Raw genomic sequence first — 17,122 nt, 5'->3', positions numbered from 1 at the left:
AATGGAAGCCCTTATTTATATATTTTTGAAAGTTTATAGTAAACTCATGATATACCAAACGTAGTCTGGATTCTAGTTGCCATTCTCGCCAATTTTTTCTTTCTAGATCCGCCACTGTCTTCAGCTAAAATCTAAAGTTCTGGTGGGGTTCGTCTTTGTATCTTGACAATCAAGTTCCGCGAATTCTTCTCTCACTTTTTCCCCCCACATCCACACACAAACAAAATTTACGTATGAAAAAGCAATATTAATAAGGAGAAAGTTAAGTGGAAATCCATAAAATGCCAAACATTAACGTTCGGCATTGTTTCACTTGTTTCTAGTAATCTTGTGTTGTTGGCTCGCCTCGTTACGTCAGACGCTAGCTAGCTATGGGGTAGGGTAGGGTTGAAATTCCAAGCTACGCTTTGTGTGACATCTGTAAGTGAGATGAGTTACTTGTTCAACATAGTGCTAAAGAACAGGTATTCAAGTCCGGCATGGTCTAGTGGCTAGGATACCTGGCTCTCACCCACGAGGCCCGGGTTCGATTCCCGGTGCCGGAATAGTCATTTTGTCCTTTGATTTAAAAATGTAAAGAAATCATCTGTCAGTTACATATAGAATTAGCCTGAAATAGTTTCTTAAGTCCGGCATGGTCTAGTGGCTAGGATACCTGGCTCTCACCCAGGAGGCCCGGGTTCTATTCCCGGTGCCGGAAGTGTTATTTTGTCCTTTGATTAAACAATGCAAAGAAATCATCTGTCAGTTACATATAGAATTAGCCTGGAGTAGCTTCTTTAGTCCGGCATGGTCTAATGACTAGGATACCTGGCTCTCATCCAGGAGGCCCGGGTTCTATTCCCGGTGCCGGAAGTGTTATTTTGTCCTTTTGATTAAACAATGCAAAGAAATCATCTGTCAGTTACATATAGAACTACCAGCGTTCACCCCGCTTCGCTGCGGTCACCCCGGAACGCAATAAACTTTGTTACTTAGATAATTTTTACTTTTTCGCTTTCAAGTGATATGATAAAAACCATAGAAGATTGCAGTAAATGTTAACATTATATCGCCTGTCATTTATGTTAACCCGCCCCGCTTCGCTGCGGTCACCCCCGAACGCAATAAACTTTGTTACTTAGATAATTTTTACTTTTTCGCTTTCAAGTGATATGATAAAAACCATTATAACGCCTGTCATGTATGTTAACCCGCCGAGTCACAGGGTCATGCGGGTTGCATATAAATACGTTTATTTTTATACCTATGATGAACTAATAACAAAGGATTTGTACGTATGGACACCTGAATGGTCAATTATCTCAAGACACTGGTAATTGAAAATTAAAGTGATATGATAAAAACCATCTAGGGTCCAAATCCTAACAACCCCCCAAAAATGAAAGAAATCGGTTCAGCCGTATTAGCGTGATGAGCGGACAAAGGATTTTGTGCGTTCTCTTTTATATATATAGATTAGCCTGCAATAGTTTCTTAAGTCCGGCATGGTCTAGTGGCTAGGATACCTGGCTCTCACCCAGGAGGCCCGGGTTCTATTCCCGGTGCCGGAAGTGTTATTTTGTCCTTTGATTAAAAAATGCAAAGAAATCATCTGTCAGTTACATATAGAATTAGCCTGGAGTAGCTTCTTTAGTCCGGCATGGTCTAGTGGCTAGGATACCTGGCTCTCACCCAGGAGGCCCGGGTTTGATTCCCGTTGCAGGAAGTGTTATTTTGTCCTTTCATTAAAAATGCAAAGAAATCAGTTGCCAGTTACATATAGAATTAGCCTGGAGTAGTTTCTTAAGTCCGGCATGGTCTAGTGGCTAGGATACCTGGCTCTCACCCAGAAGGCCCGGGTTCGATTCCCGGTGCCGGAAGTGTTATTTTGTCCTTTGATTAAACAATGCAAAGAAATCATCTGTCAGTTACATATAGAATTAGCCTGGAGAAGTTTCTTAAGTCCGGCATGGTCTAGTGGCTAGGATACCTGGCTCTCACCCAGGAGGCCCGGGTTTGATTCCCGTTGCAGGAAGTGTTATTTTGTCCTTTCATTAAAAATGCAAAGAAATCATCTGTCAGTTACATATAGAATTAGCCTGGAGTAGTTTCTTAAGTCCCGCATGGTCTACTGGCTAGGATACCTGGCTCTCACCCAGGAGGCCCCGGTTCGATTCCCGGTGCCGGAAGTGTTATTTTGTCCTTTGATTTAAAAATGTAGAATCATCTGTTAGTTACATATAGAATTAGCCTGCAATAGTTTCTTAAGTCCGGCATGGTCTAGTGGCTAGGATACCTGGCTCTCACCCAGGAGGCCCGGGTTCGATTCCCGGTGCCGGAAGTGTTATTTTGTCCTTTGATTTAAAAATGTAGAATCATCTGTTAGTTACATATAGAATTAACCTGCAATAGTTTCTTAAGTCCGGCATGGTCTAGTGGCATACTGTGTTCGCTTGTTGAAGTGAGTAGACGTGTCTTCGCTCTGTGCAACAAGCTCTGACGTGTTTACTTTCAACGCTGCCTTCCTTAGCAATCAGGTTTGCTGTTGTTGTTTTTTTTTTTCTTTCTTTTTTTCTGTGTTCTTTTTGTGAGTGAATTAGTTGAATGAACCATGTCGTTAAAAAGGGTAAATACTCTTAAATATGATTTTGGTGGTGTTTCGCAGCGACCAAGCACCTTGAGTTTGCATCAGTGGCTCAGTGATAACTTCAAGTTTACTGTTGATGATGTATTAAGTATCGAAATGGATGTTTATCGCAAATTGTTGTATGTGAAACTTCGTACCGAAGAGCTTTGTGAATCAGTTTTGCGTGCTTCTGACGGAACTGTGTACTATAGTGATACAGATGGGAAACATCCAGTACCAGTTTTGTGGGCCGATGTGCAAATTGTAACCGTTAAGTTGCTTTGTACGCCAATGGAACTTGATGATGCTGAAATTAGAAGAGTTCTTGGGGACTATGGTGTTATTTCTAAAATTTCAGATGAACTTTATTCTGCTGATCATGTTTACCCTATACGAACCGGGCGTAAGTTGATACGAATGGAAGTGAAACGACCTATTCCATCGTTTGTTGTAATCCAAGGACAAAAGTTTTGTGTTACATACCCCAATCAGACCCGTATATACCTCAGGTGCAATGGGGCACATATGTATTCTAATTGCCCCCTTCGAGTTCCCAGTGATCCCAACAGTTATGCAGCTAAGGTAGCCCCTACACTTCGCACTAATAATTCTGCAGATCGTCTCATGCCTAAATTTGACAGTTTGCCCATTCCTTCCCGCCCTTGGAACAAACCCACCATCACTGTATCATGCTCATCTGACCCAAGTGTGCCTACAGTAGATGCAACTCAATTTCCAGAACTACCAACTACGAATGTTTCCTGTGAGTCGAACAATGCTACTCGTGTCTCTTCAGAATTGTCTGTACGTGCGTGTCCTAATCCTTCCACTGAAAAAACAGAAGCCCCACAGCAGTTACCAATTACATCTGATGCCCCCTTGTCTAATTGTGCTACGGATGTTGAACCAATTTCTGGTGAACAGGACTTCTCCTCGATTACGTCGGCTTCTACGCTCGTTCATCATAACGAGTGCTGTACTTCTGGTTCCCAGGACAATTGTGGTTCGTCTGAGGATATGCTTCGTGCACCACCCACACCATCCCAGCCTAGTGAGATGCAGGGAGCTTCTCCTATCACGGACTTCAATGCAATTAGTGACGAAAATCGAAATCGCCGCAAGCGTTCCAAACGTAATGAACTGAGTCAAAAACTGTTTAAGAAATGTGAAAATGACCCGACCACATCTATTCTGTCTACAAATATTGATACTATGTCATAATATCATGGTTGGTGTATGTGTTATGTTTTAATGGCTCGAGATCAATCGTGTTATGATAAGTTAGTATCTCCTATACTGCGTTAGATTGACTTGTATGTCGTTCCGATGTTCTACGCTTCCCTTCACAGTTTTACTTGTTTTTAATTATGCTTTTATCTTTATTTTCTTCGCTCTTTCTTTTGTATTGGTGGTGTTCTGTGCTTTCTAGTGTGATGATGCTTAAAATTGCTACCATTAACATTAATAATTTGCAAAGTTCTGCCAAACAATCTGCACTACGTGACTTTTTGCATGTAGAGGGTATTGATGTTGCCCTTTTACAAGAAGTTGGTCTTTTTGAACTGAATCTCGGTCCAACTTATACTGTTGAAAATAATTTTGACAATAGTGGCACTGGTACAGCGATTGTTTTTCGCGATTCAACAAGTTTCTCTTCTCCTGTGTTCCATCCATCCGCTCGAATCATACGTGGTAACCTAGGCGATATCAATCTTGTCAATCTTTATTCTCCGAGTGGTTCACAAGCTCGAACCAGGCGAAATACCTTCTTTTCCCAGGACGTTGCTCTGTCGCTTGGATCCAATGTTGAAAGGTTAATTTTGGCGGGAGATTACAATTGCGTTTTAAGGCCTGAAGATCAAACGCCGGGATTTAACTACTGCCATGCTCTCCAGGAATTAGTGACTGGACTTCATTTACGAGACACATGGATCTGTCTGAAGCCGCAAGCCCGCGATTACACTTATCTATCACACCAGAGTGCGTCACGCCTTGACCGCATATATGTATCTGCCGTATTGGTGCCATGCATTAAGCAAGTTGAAATTGCCCCCACCTCCTTTTCTGATCACTCAGCTTATATTGTATCCTTCACCATTCCTGATCTAAGTGTTGAACGAGGTCGCGGTTATTGGCAATTCAACGCATCGTTATTGGAAGACGATCAATTTTGTGCTGAGTTTCAATCCAAATGGCATTACTGGCTTAGACAACGTCAATACTTTCCCACTGTTAGTGATTGGTGGCATGCTTATTTCAAACCACGGTTTGCAAGTTTCTGTCGGTGGTACTCAGCTGAAAAGTCCAGAGATCTTCGTAATCTGCTTTACTTTTATACCAGGTGTTTGCGCGAAGCTCGCTGTTCAGCTGTTTCTGACTTCACTATGTTCTCTCAGGTTAAGCGTTATCAAGCCTTGCTTCTCAATTTGCATCGCCGCCGTATAGCAGGTATCAAGGTCAGAAGCAAGGTTCCAATAATAGATGCTGATGAAGAGCCATCATTACATCACATTCTCAAAGAAATCAAACGAGGCCAAGGAAAATGGATCCATCGCATCACTGATGACGAAGGACATCTTCATCAGGATGCTGCTTCCATTAAACATGTGTTTTGGTTGCACTACTCCAAACTTTATGGTATGGCTAACATTACTCCAACGTCTGAGGAATTTTCTACACCACCCTCTGCTCTTCTTGATGATGCTGCACAGCAATCTCTTGTTCGCCCTTTTAGTATTGAAGAGGTACAGCACGCTGTCCTTGCAGCTCCCAAAGGTAAATCTCCAGGGCTCGATGGAATCTCTGCAGAATGGTATGTCAAGTTTTTCCCTCTCATTGGTGAAATACTGACCTGTATCGTTAACGAGTATTTCAGTACTAACCCACAGCGACTGTACCGTAGCCCAGGTGTTACAGTATTTATACCTAAGCAAGCACATCCCACAAGTGTTAATCATTATCGCCCTATCACTCTCCTCAATTGTGATTACAAGTTACTTGCCCGTTGTTTGAACAACAGACTCAGACTCTATATTGATATTCTTGCTGGACCATTTCAATATGCAAGAGTAGGTGTGAAGAAAATATACCACGTACTTCAAACTATTCGAGATGTTATCGCAAATTTTCAGACTCACACTACTAGTCATGCCTTGCTTGCCTTAGATTTTAACCAAGCCTTTGATCGTGTAGATCACAATTATTTGTGGTCACTAATGAAGCATATGAACATTGGAGACTTATTTGTTCGTTGGATTCGCATCCTGTATGATGATGCGCAATCAAAATTAAAAATCAATGGGTTCCTTACTACACCTTTTCAACTCAAACACAGCGTCAGGCAAGGATGTCCATTAAGCATGACTCTTTTTGTCATTTCTATCTGTCCCCTACTATACAGTATTGCCGAGCGTATCCAAGGCCTTAATATTTGTAATGTTCCTGTCAAGGTGTATAGTTTTGCTGATGATGTGCATGTTTTCCTTCGTGATCCACAGGATTTAGCAATAGTTGAAGACTGCGTTCAAGAGTACTCTGAACAGTCAGGAGCAGTTCTTAATAGACTGAAAACGAACCTCCTGCCGTTAGGAAATGGTTCTACAACTGCATTTAAAAATTTTCCTCAAGTAGTGAAGAATATGAAAGTACTTGGCATTTATTTTTCCTGTAACTTGCATGAGAGTATAGCCAAAAATTTTGACGATGTTTTTCTGAAGATAAGATCTGTTTTACATCAGCATAGATCTCGCAACCTCTCGTTGATATCTAGGGTCTACTTTGTAAATACATATGCCTTTTCCAAGTTGTGGTACATCTGTCAAATTCTGCCTATGCCTACACCTTACATTCAGAAGTTCACCAGCATTGCTAACTTATTTGTGTGGACAGGTATGATTTTTCGAGTACGCTATCCAATTCCATGTCTACCATATAGTGCCGGGGGACTAAACCTTCTACATGTTGCCAGCAAAACGAAAGCCTTATTTTCTCACCGGGGATTCCAAAACATTCAAGGTATTGGAGATCACCTCAGTACTACGCTCCTTTCGTCTCTCGTAGCTACTAATGATGGATTACTACCAGTGAACTTATCTATGATTCCTACCGATTTCTGGTATTTGAAAGATGTCATATGTAATTATTTTTATTTGTCTGTGAGTGGCCTGCAAAACTTACCTCAAACAGTAAAACTTCTCTATAAATTGTTTCTACACGAACAACCCAGCGAACGTCATCATATAATTTCCAAATTCCCATCTGCGAATTGGCAACGTATTTGGAGGAACATTTCATGTAATTTTGTGTCTACCTCAGCTCGTTCGTTATGGTACAGATCTGTTAATAACATAATAGATACTAAGGCTAAACGGCATCATCTTCAAATTACAGATGACAACCAATGTCATATTTGTGGGAAAGTTGATACTTTGGAACATCGTCTCACTACCTGCAACGAATCGCTCTCCGTTTGGAAAACTTATTGTGAAATGGTTCAGTACTTGTGTAAAATAAGCTTGGATTGCATTACTGTTCAAATGATCTTGTTTCCTGATTTTAGATTTTTTCCTACAGAGAAGCAAAATTCTGTTGTTTGGCTATCGGCTAATACTATAGAATTTATTCTGTCGCCTAGGTTACCTCAAGCACATCACACATACAAGGATTTCCTGTGTTCACGATATGGTAAATTCCCACCACCAAGAAAGAAAAAACTCTTTGCACATTACCTCAACTACTTATTGTATGGACGCCCGCTATAATTGGCATGTAATTTTTTTTTGTTTAATTTTCCCTACTATACATTGACTTTGTACCAATGTACACAGTGTGTACCAATATGTAACTTTATTTTTGTATTTTGATACAATATGTAACGTCAATTAGTAAAAATAAAAAGTGATAAAAAAAAAAGTGGCTAGGATGCCTGGATCTCACCCAGGAGGCCCGGGTTCGATTCCCGGTGTCGGAAGTGTTATTTTGTCCTTTGATTTAAAAATGTAGAATCATCTGTTAGTTACATATAGAATTAGCCTGCAATAGTTTCTTAAGTCCGGCATGGTCTAGTGGCTAGGATACCTGGCTCTCACCCAGGAGGCCCGGGTTTGATTCCCGTTGCAGGAAGTGTTATTTTGTCCTTTCATTAAAAATGCAAAGAAATCATCTGTCAGTTACATATAGAATTAGCCTGGAGTAGTTTCTTAAGTCCGGCATGGTCTAGTGGCTAGGATACCTGGCTCTCACCCACGAGGCCCGGGTTCGATTCCCGGTGTCGGAAGTGTTATTTTGTCCTTTGATTAAACAATGCAAAGAAATCATCTGTTAGTTACATATAGAATTAGCCTGCAATAGTTTCTTAAGTCCGGCATGGTCTAGTGGCTAGGATACCTGGCTCTCACCCAGGAGGCCCGGATTCGATTCCCGGTGCCGGAAGTGTTATTTTGTCCTTTTATTAAACAATGCAAAGAAATCATCTGTCAGTTACATATAGAATTAGCCTGCAATAGTTTCTTAAGTCCGGCATGGTCTAGTGGCTAGGATACCTGGCTCTCACCCAGGAGGCCCGGGTTCGATTCCCGGTGCCGGAAGTGTTATTTTGTCCTTTGATTTAAAAATGTAGAATCATCTGTTAGTTACATATAGAATTAGCCTGCAATAGTTTCTTAAGTCCGGCATGGTCAAGTGGCTAGGATACCTGGCTCTCACCCAGGAGGCCCGGTTTCGATTCCCGGTGCCGGAAGTGTTATTTTGTCCTTTGATTTAAAAATGTAGAATCATCTGTTAGTTACATATAGAATTAGCCTGCAATAGTTTCTTAAGTCCGGCATGGTCTAGTGGCTAGGATACCTGGCTCTCACCCACGAGGCCCGGGTTCGATTCCCGGTGTCGGAAGTGTTATTTTGTCCTTTGATTAAACAATGCAAAGAAATCATCTGTTAGTTACATATAGAATTAGCCTGCAATAGTTTCTTAAGTCCGGCATGGTCTAGTGGCTAGGATACCTGGCTCTCACCCAGGAGGCCCGGATTCGATTCCCGGTGCCGGAAGTGTTATTTTGTCCTTTTATTAAACAATGCAAAGAAATCATCTGTTAGTTACATATAGAATTAGCCTGCAATAGTTTCTTAAGTCCGGCATGGTCTAGTGGCTAGGATACCTGGCTCTCACCCAGGAGGCCCGGGTTCGATTCCCGGTGCCGGAAGTGTTATTTTGTCCTTTGATTTAAAAATGTAGAATCATCTGTTAGTTACATATAGAATTAGCCTGCAATAGTTTCTTAAGTCCGGCATGGTCAAGTGGCTAGGATACCTGGCTCTCACCCAGGAGGCCCGGTTTCGATTCCCGGTGCCGGAAGTGTTATTTTGTCCTTTGATTAAACAATGCAAAGAAATCATCTGTCAGTTACATATAGAATTAGCCCGCAATAGTTTCTTAAGTCCGGCATGGTCTAGTGGCTAGGATACCTGGCTCTCACCCAGGAGGCCCAGGTTCGATTCCCGGTGCCGGAAGTGTTATTTTGTCCTTTGATTTAAAAATGTAGAATCATCTGTTAGTTACATATAGAATTAGCCTGCAATAGTTTCTTAAGTCCGGCATAGTCTAGTGGCTAGGATACCTGGCTCTCACCCAGGAGGCCCGGGTTTGATTCCCGTTGCAGGAAGTGTTATTTTGTCCTTTCATTAAAAATGCAAAGAAATCATCTGTCAGTTACATATAGAATTAGCCTGGAGTAGTTTCTTAAGTCCGGCATGGTCTAGTGGCTAGGATACCTGGCTCTCACACAGGAGGCCCGGGTTCGATTCCCGGTGTTGGAAGTGTTATTTTGTCCTTTGATTAAACAATGCAAAGAAATCATCTGTCAGTTACATATAGAATTAGCCTGGAGTAGTTTCTTAAGTCCGGCATGGTATAGTGGCTAGGATACCTGGCTCTCAGCCAGGAGGCCCGGGTTCGATTCCCGGTGTCGGAAGTGTTATTTTGTCCTTTGATTAAACAATGCAAAGAAATCATCTGTCAGTTACATATAGAATTAGCCTGCAATAGTTTCTTAAGTCCGGCATGTTCTAGTGGCTAGGATACCTGGCTCTCACCCAGGAGGCCCGAGTTTGATTCCCGTTGCAGGAAGTGTTATTTTGTCCTTTCATTAAAAATGCAAAGAAATCATCTGTTAGTTACATATAGAATTAGCCTGGAGTAGTTTCTTAAGTCCGGCATGGTCTAGTGGCTAGGATACCTGGCTCTCACCCAGGAGGCCCGGGTTCGATTACCGGTGCCGGAAGTGTTATTTTGTCCTTTGATTTAAAAATGTAGAATCATCTGTTAGTTACATATAGAATTAGCCTGCAATAGTTTCTTAAGTCCGGCATGGTCTAGTGGCTAGGATACCTGCCTCTCACACAGGAGGCCCCGGTTTGATTCCCGTTGCAGGAAGTGTTATTTTGTCCTTTCATTAAAAATACAAAGAAATCATCTGTCAGTTATATATAGAATTAGCCTGGAGTAGTTTCTTAAGTCCTTCATGGTCTAGTGGCTAGGATACCTGGCTCTCACCCAGGAGGCCCGGGTTCGATTCCCGGTGTCGGAAGTGTTATTTTGTCCTTTGATTAAACAATGAAAAGAAATCATCTGTCAGTTACATATAGAATTAGCCTGCAATAGTTTCTTAAGTCCGGCATGGTCTAGTGGCTAGGATACCTGGCTCTCACCCAGGAGGCCCGGGTTCGATTCCCGCTACCGGAAGTGTTATTTTGTCCTTTGATTTAAAAATGTAGAATCATCTGTTAGTTACATATAGAATTAGCCTGCAATAGTTTCTTAAGTCCGGCATGGTCTAGTGGCTAGGATACCTGCCTCTCACCCAGGAGGCCCGGGTTCGATTCCCGGTGCCGGAAGTGTTATTTTGTCCTTTCATTAAAAATGCAAAGAAATCATCTGTCAGTTACATATAGAATTAGCCTGGAGTAGTTTCTTAAGTCCGGCATGGTCTAGTGGCTAGGATACCTGGCTCTCACCCAGGAGGCCCGGGTTTGATTCCCGTTGCAGGAAGTGTTATTTTGTCCTTTCATTAAAAATGCAAAGAAATCATCTGTCAGTTACATATAGAATTAGCCTGGAGTAGTTTCTTAAGTCCGGCATGGTCTAGTGCCTAGGATACCTGGCTCTCACCCACGAGGCCCGGGTTCGATTCCCGGTGTCGGAAGTGTAATTTTGTCCTTTTATTAAACAATGCAAAGAAATCATCTGTTAGTTACATATAGAATTAGCCTGCAATAGTTTCTTAAGTCCGGCATGGTCTAGTGGCTAGGATACCTGGCTCTCACCCAGGAGGCCCGGATTCGATTCCCGGTGCCGGAAGTGTTATTTTGTCCTTTTATTAAACAATGCAAAGAAATCATCTGTCAGTTACATATAGAATTAGCCTGCAATAGTTTCTTAAGTCCGGCATGGTCTAGTGGCTAGGATACCTGGCTCTCACCCAGGAGGCCCGGGTTCGATTCCCGCTACCGGAAGTGTTATTTTGTCCTTTGATTTAAAAATGTAGAATCATCTGTTAGTTACATATAGAATTAGCCTGCAATAGTTTCTTAAGTCCGGCATGGTCTAGTGGCTAGGATATCTGGCTCTCACCCAGGAGGCCCGGGTTTGATTCCCGGTGCCGGAAGTGTTATTTTGTCCTTTCATTAAAAATGCAAAGAAATCATCTGTCAGTTACATATAGAATTAGCCTGGAGTAGTTTCTTAAGTCCGGCATGGTATAGTGGCTAGGATACCTGGCTCTCAGCCAGGAGGCCCGGGTTCGATTCCCGGTGTCGGAAGTGTTATTTTGTCCTTTGATTAAACAATGCAAAGAAATCATCTGTCAGTTACATATAGAATTAGCCTGCAATAGTTTCTTAAGTCCGGCATGTTCTAGTGGCTAGGATACCTGGCTCTCACCCAGGAGGCCCGGGTTTGATTCCCGTTGCAGGAAGTGTTATTTTGTCCTTTCATTAAAAATGCAAAGAAATCATCTGTTAGTTACATATAGAATTAGCCTGGAGTAGTTTCTTAAGTCCGGCATGGTCTAGTGGCTAGGATACCTGGCTCTCACCCAGGAGGCCCGGGTTCGATTACCGGTGCCGGAAGTGTTATTTTGTCCTTTGATTTAAAAATGTAGAATCATCTGTTAGTTACATATAGAATTAGCCTGCAATAGTTTCTTAAGTCCGGCATGGTCTAGTGGCTAGGATACCTGCCTCTCACACAGGAGGCCAGGGTTTGATTCCCGTTGCAGGAAGTGTTATTTTGTCCTTTCATTAAAAATACAAAGAAATCATCTGTCAGTTATATATAGAATTAGCCTGGTGTAGTTTCTTAAGTCCTTCATGGTCTAGTGGCTAGGATACCTGGCTCTCACCCAGGAGGCCCGGGTTCGATTCCCGGTGTCGGAAGTGTTATTTTGTCCTTTGATTAAACAATGCAAAGAAATCATCTGTCAGTTACATATAGAATTAGCCTGCAATAGTTTCTTAAGTCCGGCATGGTCTAGTGGCTAGGATACCTGGCTCTCACCCAGGAGGCCCGGGTTCGATTTCCGCTACCGGAAGTGTTATTTTGTCCTTTGATTTAAAAATGTAGAATCATCTGTTAGTTACATATAGAATTAGCCTGCAATAGTTTCTTAAGTCCGGCATGGTCTAGTGGCTAGGATACCTGGCTCTCACCCAGGAGGCCCGGGTTTGATTCCCGTTGCAGGAAGTGTTATTTTGTCCTTTCATTAAAAATGCAAAGAAATCATCTGTCAGTTACATATAGAATTAGCCTGGAGTAGTTTCTTAAGTCCGGGATGGTCTAGTGGCTAGGATACCTGGCTCTCACCCAGGAGGCCTGGGTTCGATTCCCGGTACCGGAAGTGTTATTTTGTCCTTTGATTAAACAATGCAAAGAAATCATCTGTCAGTTACATATAGAATTAGCCTGCAATAGTTTCTTAAGTCCGGCATGTTCTAGTGGCTAGGATACCTGGCTCTCACCCAGGAGGCCCGGGTTTGATTCCCGTTGCAGGAAGTGTTATTTTGTCCTTTCATTAAAAATGCAAAGAAATCATCTGTTAGTTACATATAGAATTAGCCTGGAGTAGTTTCTTAAGTCCGGCATGGTCTAGTGGCTAGGATACCTGGCTCTCACCCAGGAGGCCCGGGTTCGATTACCGGTGCCGGAAGTGTTATTTTGTCCTTTGATTTAAAAATGTAGAATCATCTGTTAGTTACATATAGAATTAGCCTGCAATAGTTTCTTAAGTCCGGCATGGTCAAGTGGCTAGGATACCTGGCTCTCACCCAGGAGGCCCGGTTTCGATTCCCGGTGCCGGAAGTGTTATTTTGTCCTTTGATTAAACAATGCAAAGAAATCATCTGTCAGTTACATATAGAATTAGCCCGCAATAGTTTCTTAAGTCCGGCATGGTCTAGTGGCTAGGATACCTGGCTCTCACCCAGGAGGCCCAGGTTCGATTCCCGGTGCCGGAAGTGTTATTTTGTCCTTTGATTTAAAAATGTAGAATCATCTGTTAGTTACATATAGAATTAGCCTGCAATAGTTTCTTAAGTCCGGCATAGTCTAGTGGCTAGGATACCTGGCTCTCACCCAGGAGGCCCGGGTTTGATTCCCGTTGCAGGAAGTGTTATTTTGTCCTTTCATTAAAAATGCAAAGAAATCATCTGTCAGTTACATATAGAATTAGCCTGGAGTAGTTTCTTAAGTCCGGCATGGTCTAGTGGCTAGGATACCTGGCTCTCACACAGGAGGCCCGGGTTCGATTCCCGGTGTCGGAAGTGTTATTTTGTCCTTTGATTAAACAATGCAAAGAAATCATCTGTCAGTTACATATAGAATTAGCCTGGAGTAGTTTCTTAAGTCCGGCATGGTATAGTGGCTAGGATACCTGGCTCTCAGCCAGGAGGCCCGGGTTCGATTCCCGGTGTCGGAAGTGTTATTTTGTCCTTTGATTAAACAATGCAAAGAAATCATCTGTCAGTTACATATAGAATTAGCCTGCAATAGTTTCTTAAGTCCGGCATGTTCTAGTGGCTAGGATACCTGGCTCTCACCCAGGAGGCCCGAGTTTGATTCCCGTTGCAGGAAGTGTTATTTTGTCCTTTCATTAAAAATGCAAAGAAATCATCTGTTAGTTACATATAGAATTAGCCTGGAGTAGTTTCTTAAGTCCGGCATGGTCTAGTGGCTAGGATACCTGGCTCTCACCCAGGAGGCCCGGGTTCGATTACCGGTGCCGGAAGTGTTATTTTGTCCTTTGATTTAAAAATGTAGAATCATCTGTTAGTTACATATAGAATTAGCCTGCAATAGTTTCTTAAGTCCGGCATGGTCTAGTGGCTAGGATACCTGCCTCTCACACAGGAGGCCCCGGTTTGATTCCCGTTGCAGGAAGTGTTATTTTGTCCTTTCATTAAAAATACAAAGAAATCATCTGTCAGTTATATATAGAATTAGCCTGGAGTAGTTTCTTAAGTCCTTCATGGTCTAGTGGCTAGGATACCTGGCTCTCACCCAGGAGGCCCGGGTTCGATTCCCGGTGTCGGAAGTGTTATTTTGTCCTTTGATTAAACAATGCAAAGAAATCATCTGTCAGTTACATATAGAATTAGCCTGCAATAGTTTCTTAAGTCCGGCATGGTCTAGTGGCTAGGATACCTGGCTCTCACCCAGGAGGCCCGGGTTCGATTCCCGCTACCGGAAGTGTTATTTTGTCCTTTGATTTAAAAATGTAGAATCATCTGTTAGTTACATATAGAATTAGCCTGCAATAGTTTCTTAAGTCCGGCATGGTCTAGTGGCTAGGATACCTGCCTCTCACCCAGGAGGCCCGGGTTCGATTCCCGGTGCCGGAAGTGTTATTTTGTCCTTTCATTAAAAATGCAAAGAAATCATCTGTCAGTTACATATAGAATTAGCCTGGAGTAGTTTCTTAAGTCCGGCATGGTCTAGTGGCTAGGATACCTGGCTCTCACCCAGGAGGCCCGGGTTTGATTCCCGTTGCAGGAAGTGTTATTTTGTCCTTTCATTAAAAATGCAAAGAAATCATCTGTCAGTTACATATAGAATTAGCCTGGAGTAGTTTCTTAAGTCCGGCATGGTCTAGTGCCTAGGATACCTGGCTCTCACCCACGAGGCCCGGGTTCGATTCCCGGTGTCGGAAGTGTAATTTTGTCCTTTTATTAAACAATGCAAAGAAATCATCTGTTAGTTACATATAGAATTAGCCTGCAATAGTTTCTTAAGTCCGGCATGGTCTAGTGGCTAGGATACCTGGCTCTCACCCAGGAGGCCCGGATTCGATTCCCGGTGCCGGAAGTGTTATTTTGTCCTTTTATTAAACAATGCAAAGAAATCATCTGTCAGTTACATATAGAATTAGCCTGCAATAGTTTCTTAAGTCCGGCATGGTCTAGTGGCTAGGATACCTGGCTCTCACCCAGGAGGCCCGGGTTCGATTCCCGCTACCGGAAGTGTTATTTTGTCCTTTGATTTAAAAATGTAGAATCATCTGTTAGTTACATATAGAATTAGCCTGCAATAGTTTCTTAAGTCCGGCATGGTCTAGTGGCTAGGATATCTGGCTCTCACCCAGGAGGCCCGGGTTTGATTCCCGGTGCCGGAAGTGTTATTTTGTCCTTTCATTAAAAATGCAAAGAAATCATCTGTCAGTTACATATAGAATTAGCCTGGAGTAGTTTCTTAAGTCCGGCATGGTATAGTGGCTAGGATACCTGGCTCTCAGCCAGGAGGCCCGGGTTCGATTCCCGGTGTCGGAAGTGTTATTTTGTCCTTTGATTAAACAATGCAAAGAAATCATCTGTCAGTTACATATAGAATTAGCCTGCAATAGTTTCTTAAGTCCGGCATGTTCTAGTGGCTAGGATACCTGGCTCTCACCCAGGAGGCCCGGGTTTGATTCCCGTTGCAGGAAGTGTTATTTTGTCCTTTCATTAAAAATGCAAAGAAATCATCTGTTAGTTACATATAGAATTAGCCTGGAGTAGTTTCTTAAGTCCGGCATGGTCTAGTGGCTAGGATACCTGGCTCTCACCCAGGAGGCCCGGGTTCGATTACCGGTGCCGGAAGTGTTATTTTGTCCTTTGATTTAAAAATGTAGAATCATCTGTTAGTTACATATAGAATTAGCCTGCAATAGTTTCTTAAGTCCGGCATGGTCTAGTGGCTAGGATACCTGCCTCTCACACAGGAGGCCAGGGTTTGATTCCCGTTGCAGGAAGTGTTATTTTGTCCTTTCATTAAAAATACAAAGAAATCATCTGTCAGTTATATATAGAATTAGCCTGGTGTAGTTTCTTAAGTCCTTCATGGTCTAGTGGCTAGGATACCTGGCTCTCACCCAGGAGGCCCGGGTTCGATTCCCGGTGTCGGAAGTGTTATTTTGTCCTTTGATTAAACAATGCAAAGAAATCATCTGTCAGTTACATATAGAATTAGCCTGCAATAGTTTCTTAAGTCCGGCATGGTCTAGTGGCTAGGATACCTGGCTCTCACCCAGGAGGCCCGGGTTCGATTTCCGCTACCGGAAGTGTTATTTTGTCCTTTGATTTAAAAATGTAGAATCATCTGTTAGTTACATATAGAATTAGCCTGCAATAGTTTCTTAAGTCCGGCATGGTCTAGTGGCTAGGATACCTGGCTCTCACCCAGGAGGCCCGGGTTTGATTCCCGTTGCAGGAAGTGTTATTTTGTCCTTTCATTAAAAATGCAAAGAAATCATCTGTCAGTTACATATAGAATTAGCCTGGAGTAGTTTCTTAAGTCCGGGATGGTCTAGTGGCTAGGATACCTGGCTCTCACCCAGGAGGCCTGGGTTCGATTCCCGGTACCGGAAGTGTTATTTTGTCCTTTGATTAAACAATGCAAAGAAATCATCTGTCAGTTACATATAGAATTAGCCTGCAATAGTTTCTTAAGTCCGGCATGTTCTAGTGGCTAGGATACCTGGCTCTCACCCAGGAGGCCCGGGTTTGATTCCCGTTGCAGGAAGTGTTATTTTGTCCTTTCATTAAAAATGCAAAGAAATCATCTGTTAGTTACATATAGAATTAGCCTGGAGTAGTTTCTTAAGTCCGGCATGGTCTAGTGGCTAGGATACCTGGCTCTCACCCAGGAGGCCCGGGTTCGATTACCGGTGCCGGAAGTGTTATTTTGTCCTTTGATTTAAAAATGTAGAATCATCTGTTAGTTACATATAGAATTAGCCTGCAATAGTTTCTTAAGTCCGGCATGGTCTAGTGGCTAGGATACCTGCCTCTCACACAGGAGGCCAGGGTTTGATTCCCGTTGCAGGAAGTGTTATTTTGTCCTTTCATTAAAAATACAAAGAAATCATCTGTCAGTTATATATAGAATTAGCCTGGTGTAGTTTCTTAAGTCCTTCATGGTCTAGTGGCTAGGATACCTGGCTCTCACCCAGGAGGCCCGGGTTCGATTCCCGGTGTCGGAAGTGTTATTTTG

The 17,122-nt window shown here is 42.6% G+C and overlaps 59 non-coding genes across 59 annotated transcripts; all 59 read left to right on the top strand.

The window, feature by feature from the left end:
- Positions 1–473: 473 nt before the first annotated feature.
- On the top strand, positions 474–545 carry TRNAE-CUC (transfer RNA glutamic acid (anticodon CUC)). Its single transcript has one exon. It is a non-coding gene; the product is annotated as a tRNA-Glu (tRNA).
- An 83-nt stretch (positions 546–628) lies between these two features.
- Positions 629–700, top strand: TRNAE-CUC (transfer RNA glutamic acid (anticodon CUC)). Its single transcript has one exon. It is a non-coding gene; the product is annotated as a tRNA-Glu (tRNA).
- Positions 701–783: 83 nt separating this feature from the next.
- Positions 784–855, top strand: TRNAE-CUC (transfer RNA glutamic acid (anticodon CUC)). The gene has a single exon. It is a non-coding gene; the product is annotated as a tRNA-Glu (tRNA).
- A 626-nt stretch (positions 856–1,481) lies between these two features.
- Positions 1,482–1,553, top strand: TRNAE-CUC (transfer RNA glutamic acid (anticodon CUC)). Its single transcript has one exon. It is a non-coding gene; the product is annotated as a tRNA-Glu (tRNA).
- An 83-nt stretch (positions 1,554–1,636) lies between these two features.
- Positions 1,637–1,708, top strand: TRNAE-CUC (transfer RNA glutamic acid (anticodon CUC)). The gene has a single exon. It is a non-coding gene; the product is annotated as a tRNA-Glu (tRNA).
- An 82-nt stretch (positions 1,709–1,790) lies between these two features.
- Positions 1,791–1,862, top strand: TRNAE-CUC (transfer RNA glutamic acid (anticodon CUC)). Its single transcript has one exon. It is a non-coding gene; the product is annotated as a tRNA-Glu (tRNA).
- Positions 1,863–1,945: 83 nt separating this feature from the next.
- TRNAE-CUC (transfer RNA glutamic acid (anticodon CUC)) lies at positions 1,946–2,017 on the top strand. Its single transcript has one exon. It is a non-coding gene; the product is annotated as a tRNA-Glu (tRNA).
- Positions 2,018–2,251: 234 nt separating this feature from the next.
- TRNAE-CUC (transfer RNA glutamic acid (anticodon CUC)) lies at positions 2,252–2,323 on the top strand. The gene has a single exon. It is a non-coding gene; the product is annotated as a tRNA-Glu (tRNA).
- Positions 2,324–7,657: 5,334 nt separating this feature from the next.
- On the top strand, positions 7,658–7,729 carry TRNAE-CUC (transfer RNA glutamic acid (anticodon CUC)). Its single transcript has one exon. It is a non-coding gene; the product is annotated as a tRNA-Glu (tRNA).
- An 82-nt stretch (positions 7,730–7,811) lies between these two features.
- TRNAE-CUC (transfer RNA glutamic acid (anticodon CUC)) lies at positions 7,812–7,883 on the top strand. Its single transcript has one exon. It is a non-coding gene; the product is annotated as a tRNA-Glu (tRNA).
- An 83-nt stretch (positions 7,884–7,966) lies between these two features.
- Positions 7,967–8,038, top strand: TRNAE-CUC (transfer RNA glutamic acid (anticodon CUC)). The gene has a single exon. It is a non-coding gene; the product is annotated as a tRNA-Glu (tRNA).
- Positions 8,039–8,121: 83 nt separating this feature from the next.
- Positions 8,122–8,193, top strand: TRNAE-CUC (transfer RNA glutamic acid (anticodon CUC)). Its single transcript has one exon. It is a non-coding gene; the product is annotated as a tRNA-Glu (tRNA).
- An 80-nt stretch (positions 8,194–8,273) lies between these two features.
- Positions 8,274–8,345, top strand: TRNAE-CUC (transfer RNA glutamic acid (anticodon CUC)). Its single transcript has one exon. It is a non-coding gene; the product is annotated as a tRNA-Glu (tRNA).
- Positions 8,346–8,425: 80 nt separating this feature from the next.
- Positions 8,426–8,497, top strand: TRNAE-CUC (transfer RNA glutamic acid (anticodon CUC)). The gene has a single exon. It is a non-coding gene; the product is annotated as a tRNA-Glu (tRNA).
- An 83-nt stretch (positions 8,498–8,580) lies between these two features.
- Positions 8,581–8,652, top strand: TRNAE-CUC (transfer RNA glutamic acid (anticodon CUC)). Its single transcript has one exon. It is a non-coding gene; the product is annotated as a tRNA-Glu (tRNA).
- An 83-nt stretch (positions 8,653–8,735) lies between these two features.
- TRNAE-CUC (transfer RNA glutamic acid (anticodon CUC)) lies at positions 8,736–8,807 on the top strand. Its single transcript has one exon. It is a non-coding gene; the product is annotated as a tRNA-Glu (tRNA).
- Positions 8,808–8,887: 80 nt separating this feature from the next.
- On the top strand, positions 8,888–8,959 carry TRNAE-CUC (transfer RNA glutamic acid (anticodon CUC)). Its single transcript has one exon. It is a non-coding gene; the product is annotated as a tRNA-Glu (tRNA).
- Positions 8,960–9,042: 83 nt separating this feature from the next.
- Positions 9,043–9,114, top strand: TRNAE-CUC (transfer RNA glutamic acid (anticodon CUC)). Its single transcript has one exon. It is a non-coding gene; the product is annotated as a tRNA-Glu (tRNA).
- An 80-nt stretch (positions 9,115–9,194) lies between these two features.
- Positions 9,195–9,266, top strand: TRNAE-CUC (transfer RNA glutamic acid (anticodon CUC)). Its single transcript has one exon. It is a non-coding gene; the product is annotated as a tRNA-Glu (tRNA).
- An 82-nt stretch (positions 9,267–9,348) lies between these two features.
- On the top strand, positions 9,349–9,420 carry TRNAE-CUC (transfer RNA glutamic acid (anticodon CUC)). The gene has a single exon. It is a non-coding gene; the product is annotated as a tRNA-Glu (tRNA).
- An 83-nt stretch (positions 9,421–9,503) lies between these two features.
- On the top strand, positions 9,504–9,575 carry TRNAE-CUC (transfer RNA glutamic acid (anticodon CUC)). Its single transcript has one exon. It is a non-coding gene; the product is annotated as a tRNA-Glu (tRNA).
- A 237-nt stretch (positions 9,576–9,812) lies between these two features.
- Positions 9,813–9,884, top strand: TRNAE-CUC (transfer RNA glutamic acid (anticodon CUC)). The gene has a single exon. It is a non-coding gene; the product is annotated as a tRNA-Glu (tRNA).
- Positions 9,885–10,118: 234 nt separating this feature from the next.
- On the top strand, positions 10,119–10,190 carry TRNAE-CUC (transfer RNA glutamic acid (anticodon CUC)). Its single transcript has one exon. It is a non-coding gene; the product is annotated as a tRNA-Glu (tRNA).
- An 83-nt stretch (positions 10,191–10,273) lies between these two features.
- On the top strand, positions 10,274–10,345 carry TRNAE-CUC (transfer RNA glutamic acid (anticodon CUC)). Its single transcript has one exon. It is a non-coding gene; the product is annotated as a tRNA-Glu (tRNA).
- Positions 10,346–10,425: 80 nt separating this feature from the next.
- TRNAE-CUC (transfer RNA glutamic acid (anticodon CUC)) lies at positions 10,426–10,497 on the top strand. The gene has a single exon. It is a non-coding gene; the product is annotated as a tRNA-Glu (tRNA).
- An 82-nt stretch (positions 10,498–10,579) lies between these two features.
- On the top strand, positions 10,580–10,651 carry TRNAE-CUC (transfer RNA glutamic acid (anticodon CUC)). The gene has a single exon. It is a non-coding gene; the product is annotated as a tRNA-Glu (tRNA).
- An 82-nt stretch (positions 10,652–10,733) lies between these two features.
- Positions 10,734–10,805, top strand: TRNAE-CUC (transfer RNA glutamic acid (anticodon CUC)). Its single transcript has one exon. It is a non-coding gene; the product is annotated as a tRNA-Glu (tRNA).
- An 83-nt stretch (positions 10,806–10,888) lies between these two features.
- TRNAE-CUC (transfer RNA glutamic acid (anticodon CUC)) lies at positions 10,889–10,960 on the top strand. The gene has a single exon. It is a non-coding gene; the product is annotated as a tRNA-Glu (tRNA).
- An 83-nt stretch (positions 10,961–11,043) lies between these two features.
- On the top strand, positions 11,044–11,115 carry TRNAE-CUC (transfer RNA glutamic acid (anticodon CUC)). Its single transcript has one exon. It is a non-coding gene; the product is annotated as a tRNA-Glu (tRNA).
- Positions 11,116–11,195: 80 nt separating this feature from the next.
- On the top strand, positions 11,196–11,267 carry TRNAE-CUC (transfer RNA glutamic acid (anticodon CUC)). The gene has a single exon. It is a non-coding gene; the product is annotated as a tRNA-Glu (tRNA).
- An 82-nt stretch (positions 11,268–11,349) lies between these two features.
- On the top strand, positions 11,350–11,421 carry TRNAE-CUC (transfer RNA glutamic acid (anticodon CUC)). Its single transcript has one exon. It is a non-coding gene; the product is annotated as a tRNA-Glu (tRNA).
- A 237-nt stretch (positions 11,422–11,658) lies between these two features.
- Positions 11,659–11,730, top strand: TRNAE-CUC (transfer RNA glutamic acid (anticodon CUC)). The gene has a single exon. It is a non-coding gene; the product is annotated as a tRNA-Glu (tRNA).
- Positions 11,731–11,964: 234 nt separating this feature from the next.
- Positions 11,965–12,036, top strand: TRNAE-CUC (transfer RNA glutamic acid (anticodon CUC)). Its single transcript has one exon. It is a non-coding gene; the product is annotated as a tRNA-Glu (tRNA).
- An 83-nt stretch (positions 12,037–12,119) lies between these two features.
- TRNAE-CUC (transfer RNA glutamic acid (anticodon CUC)) lies at positions 12,120–12,191 on the top strand. Its single transcript has one exon. It is a non-coding gene; the product is annotated as a tRNA-Glu (tRNA).
- Positions 12,192–12,271: 80 nt separating this feature from the next.
- On the top strand, positions 12,272–12,343 carry TRNAE-CUC (transfer RNA glutamic acid (anticodon CUC)). The gene has a single exon. It is a non-coding gene; the product is annotated as a tRNA-Glu (tRNA).
- An 82-nt stretch (positions 12,344–12,425) lies between these two features.
- TRNAE-CUC (transfer RNA glutamic acid (anticodon CUC)) lies at positions 12,426–12,497 on the top strand. The gene has a single exon. It is a non-coding gene; the product is annotated as a tRNA-Glu (tRNA).
- A 237-nt stretch (positions 12,498–12,734) lies between these two features.
- Positions 12,735–12,806, top strand: TRNAE-CUC (transfer RNA glutamic acid (anticodon CUC)). Its single transcript has one exon. It is a non-coding gene; the product is annotated as a tRNA-Glu (tRNA).
- Positions 12,807–12,886: 80 nt separating this feature from the next.
- On the top strand, positions 12,887–12,958 carry TRNAE-CUC (transfer RNA glutamic acid (anticodon CUC)). The gene has a single exon. It is a non-coding gene; the product is annotated as a tRNA-Glu (tRNA).
- An 83-nt stretch (positions 12,959–13,041) lies between these two features.
- TRNAE-CUC (transfer RNA glutamic acid (anticodon CUC)) lies at positions 13,042–13,113 on the top strand. Its single transcript has one exon. It is a non-coding gene; the product is annotated as a tRNA-Glu (tRNA).
- Positions 13,114–13,193: 80 nt separating this feature from the next.
- TRNAE-CUC (transfer RNA glutamic acid (anticodon CUC)) lies at positions 13,194–13,265 on the top strand. The gene has a single exon. It is a non-coding gene; the product is annotated as a tRNA-Glu (tRNA).
- Positions 13,266–13,347: 82 nt separating this feature from the next.
- On the top strand, positions 13,348–13,419 carry TRNAE-CUC (transfer RNA glutamic acid (anticodon CUC)). The gene has a single exon. It is a non-coding gene; the product is annotated as a tRNA-Glu (tRNA).
- An 83-nt stretch (positions 13,420–13,502) lies between these two features.
- Positions 13,503–13,574, top strand: TRNAE-CUC (transfer RNA glutamic acid (anticodon CUC)). The gene has a single exon. It is a non-coding gene; the product is annotated as a tRNA-Glu (tRNA).
- A 237-nt stretch (positions 13,575–13,811) lies between these two features.
- Positions 13,812–13,883, top strand: TRNAE-CUC (transfer RNA glutamic acid (anticodon CUC)). Its single transcript has one exon. It is a non-coding gene; the product is annotated as a tRNA-Glu (tRNA).
- Positions 13,884–14,117: 234 nt separating this feature from the next.
- Positions 14,118–14,189, top strand: TRNAE-CUC (transfer RNA glutamic acid (anticodon CUC)). Its single transcript has one exon. It is a non-coding gene; the product is annotated as a tRNA-Glu (tRNA).
- Positions 14,190–14,272: 83 nt separating this feature from the next.
- On the top strand, positions 14,273–14,344 carry TRNAE-CUC (transfer RNA glutamic acid (anticodon CUC)). The gene has a single exon. It is a non-coding gene; the product is annotated as a tRNA-Glu (tRNA).
- Positions 14,345–14,424: 80 nt separating this feature from the next.
- TRNAE-CUC (transfer RNA glutamic acid (anticodon CUC)) lies at positions 14,425–14,496 on the top strand. The gene has a single exon. It is a non-coding gene; the product is annotated as a tRNA-Glu (tRNA).
- An 82-nt stretch (positions 14,497–14,578) lies between these two features.
- TRNAE-CUC (transfer RNA glutamic acid (anticodon CUC)) lies at positions 14,579–14,650 on the top strand. Its single transcript has one exon. It is a non-coding gene; the product is annotated as a tRNA-Glu (tRNA).
- Positions 14,651–14,732: 82 nt separating this feature from the next.
- Positions 14,733–14,804, top strand: TRNAE-CUC (transfer RNA glutamic acid (anticodon CUC)). The gene has a single exon. It is a non-coding gene; the product is annotated as a tRNA-Glu (tRNA).
- An 83-nt stretch (positions 14,805–14,887) lies between these two features.
- Positions 14,888–14,959, top strand: TRNAE-CUC (transfer RNA glutamic acid (anticodon CUC)). The gene has a single exon. It is a non-coding gene; the product is annotated as a tRNA-Glu (tRNA).
- Positions 14,960–15,042: 83 nt separating this feature from the next.
- On the top strand, positions 15,043–15,114 carry TRNAE-CUC (transfer RNA glutamic acid (anticodon CUC)). The gene has a single exon. It is a non-coding gene; the product is annotated as a tRNA-Glu (tRNA).
- An 80-nt stretch (positions 15,115–15,194) lies between these two features.
- On the top strand, positions 15,195–15,266 carry TRNAE-CUC (transfer RNA glutamic acid (anticodon CUC)). Its single transcript has one exon. It is a non-coding gene; the product is annotated as a tRNA-Glu (tRNA).
- An 82-nt stretch (positions 15,267–15,348) lies between these two features.
- TRNAE-CUC (transfer RNA glutamic acid (anticodon CUC)) lies at positions 15,349–15,420 on the top strand. Its single transcript has one exon. It is a non-coding gene; the product is annotated as a tRNA-Glu (tRNA).
- Positions 15,421–15,657: 237 nt separating this feature from the next.
- On the top strand, positions 15,658–15,729 carry TRNAE-CUC (transfer RNA glutamic acid (anticodon CUC)). The gene has a single exon. It is a non-coding gene; the product is annotated as a tRNA-Glu (tRNA).
- A 234-nt stretch (positions 15,730–15,963) lies between these two features.
- TRNAE-CUC (transfer RNA glutamic acid (anticodon CUC)) lies at positions 15,964–16,035 on the top strand. Its single transcript has one exon. It is a non-coding gene; the product is annotated as a tRNA-Glu (tRNA).
- Positions 16,036–16,118: 83 nt separating this feature from the next.
- TRNAE-CUC (transfer RNA glutamic acid (anticodon CUC)) lies at positions 16,119–16,190 on the top strand. Its single transcript has one exon. It is a non-coding gene; the product is annotated as a tRNA-Glu (tRNA).
- Positions 16,191–16,270: 80 nt separating this feature from the next.
- Positions 16,271–16,342, top strand: TRNAE-CUC (transfer RNA glutamic acid (anticodon CUC)). The gene has a single exon. It is a non-coding gene; the product is annotated as a tRNA-Glu (tRNA).
- Positions 16,343–16,424: 82 nt separating this feature from the next.
- On the top strand, positions 16,425–16,496 carry TRNAE-CUC (transfer RNA glutamic acid (anticodon CUC)). The gene has a single exon. It is a non-coding gene; the product is annotated as a tRNA-Glu (tRNA).
- A 237-nt stretch (positions 16,497–16,733) lies between these two features.
- On the top strand, positions 16,734–16,805 carry TRNAE-CUC (transfer RNA glutamic acid (anticodon CUC)). Its single transcript has one exon. It is a non-coding gene; the product is annotated as a tRNA-Glu (tRNA).
- Positions 16,806–17,039: 234 nt separating this feature from the next.
- Positions 17,040–17,111, top strand: TRNAE-CUC (transfer RNA glutamic acid (anticodon CUC)). The gene has a single exon. It is a non-coding gene; the product is annotated as a tRNA-Glu (tRNA).
- The last annotated feature ends 11 nt before the right edge of the window (positions 17,112–17,122 follow it).

This window comes from Thermobia domestica, chromosome 5, assembly GCF_964235325.1.
Source record: "Thermobia domestica chromosome 5, izTheDome1.hap1.1, whole genome shotgun sequence".
Classification (NCBI taxonomy): domain Eukaryota; kingdom Metazoa; phylum Arthropoda; class Insecta; order Zygentoma; family Lepismatidae; genus Thermobia; species Thermobia domestica.
Note: the sequence above shows the minus strand (reverse complement) of the source record. Positions and strands in the feature narration are given on the sequence as shown.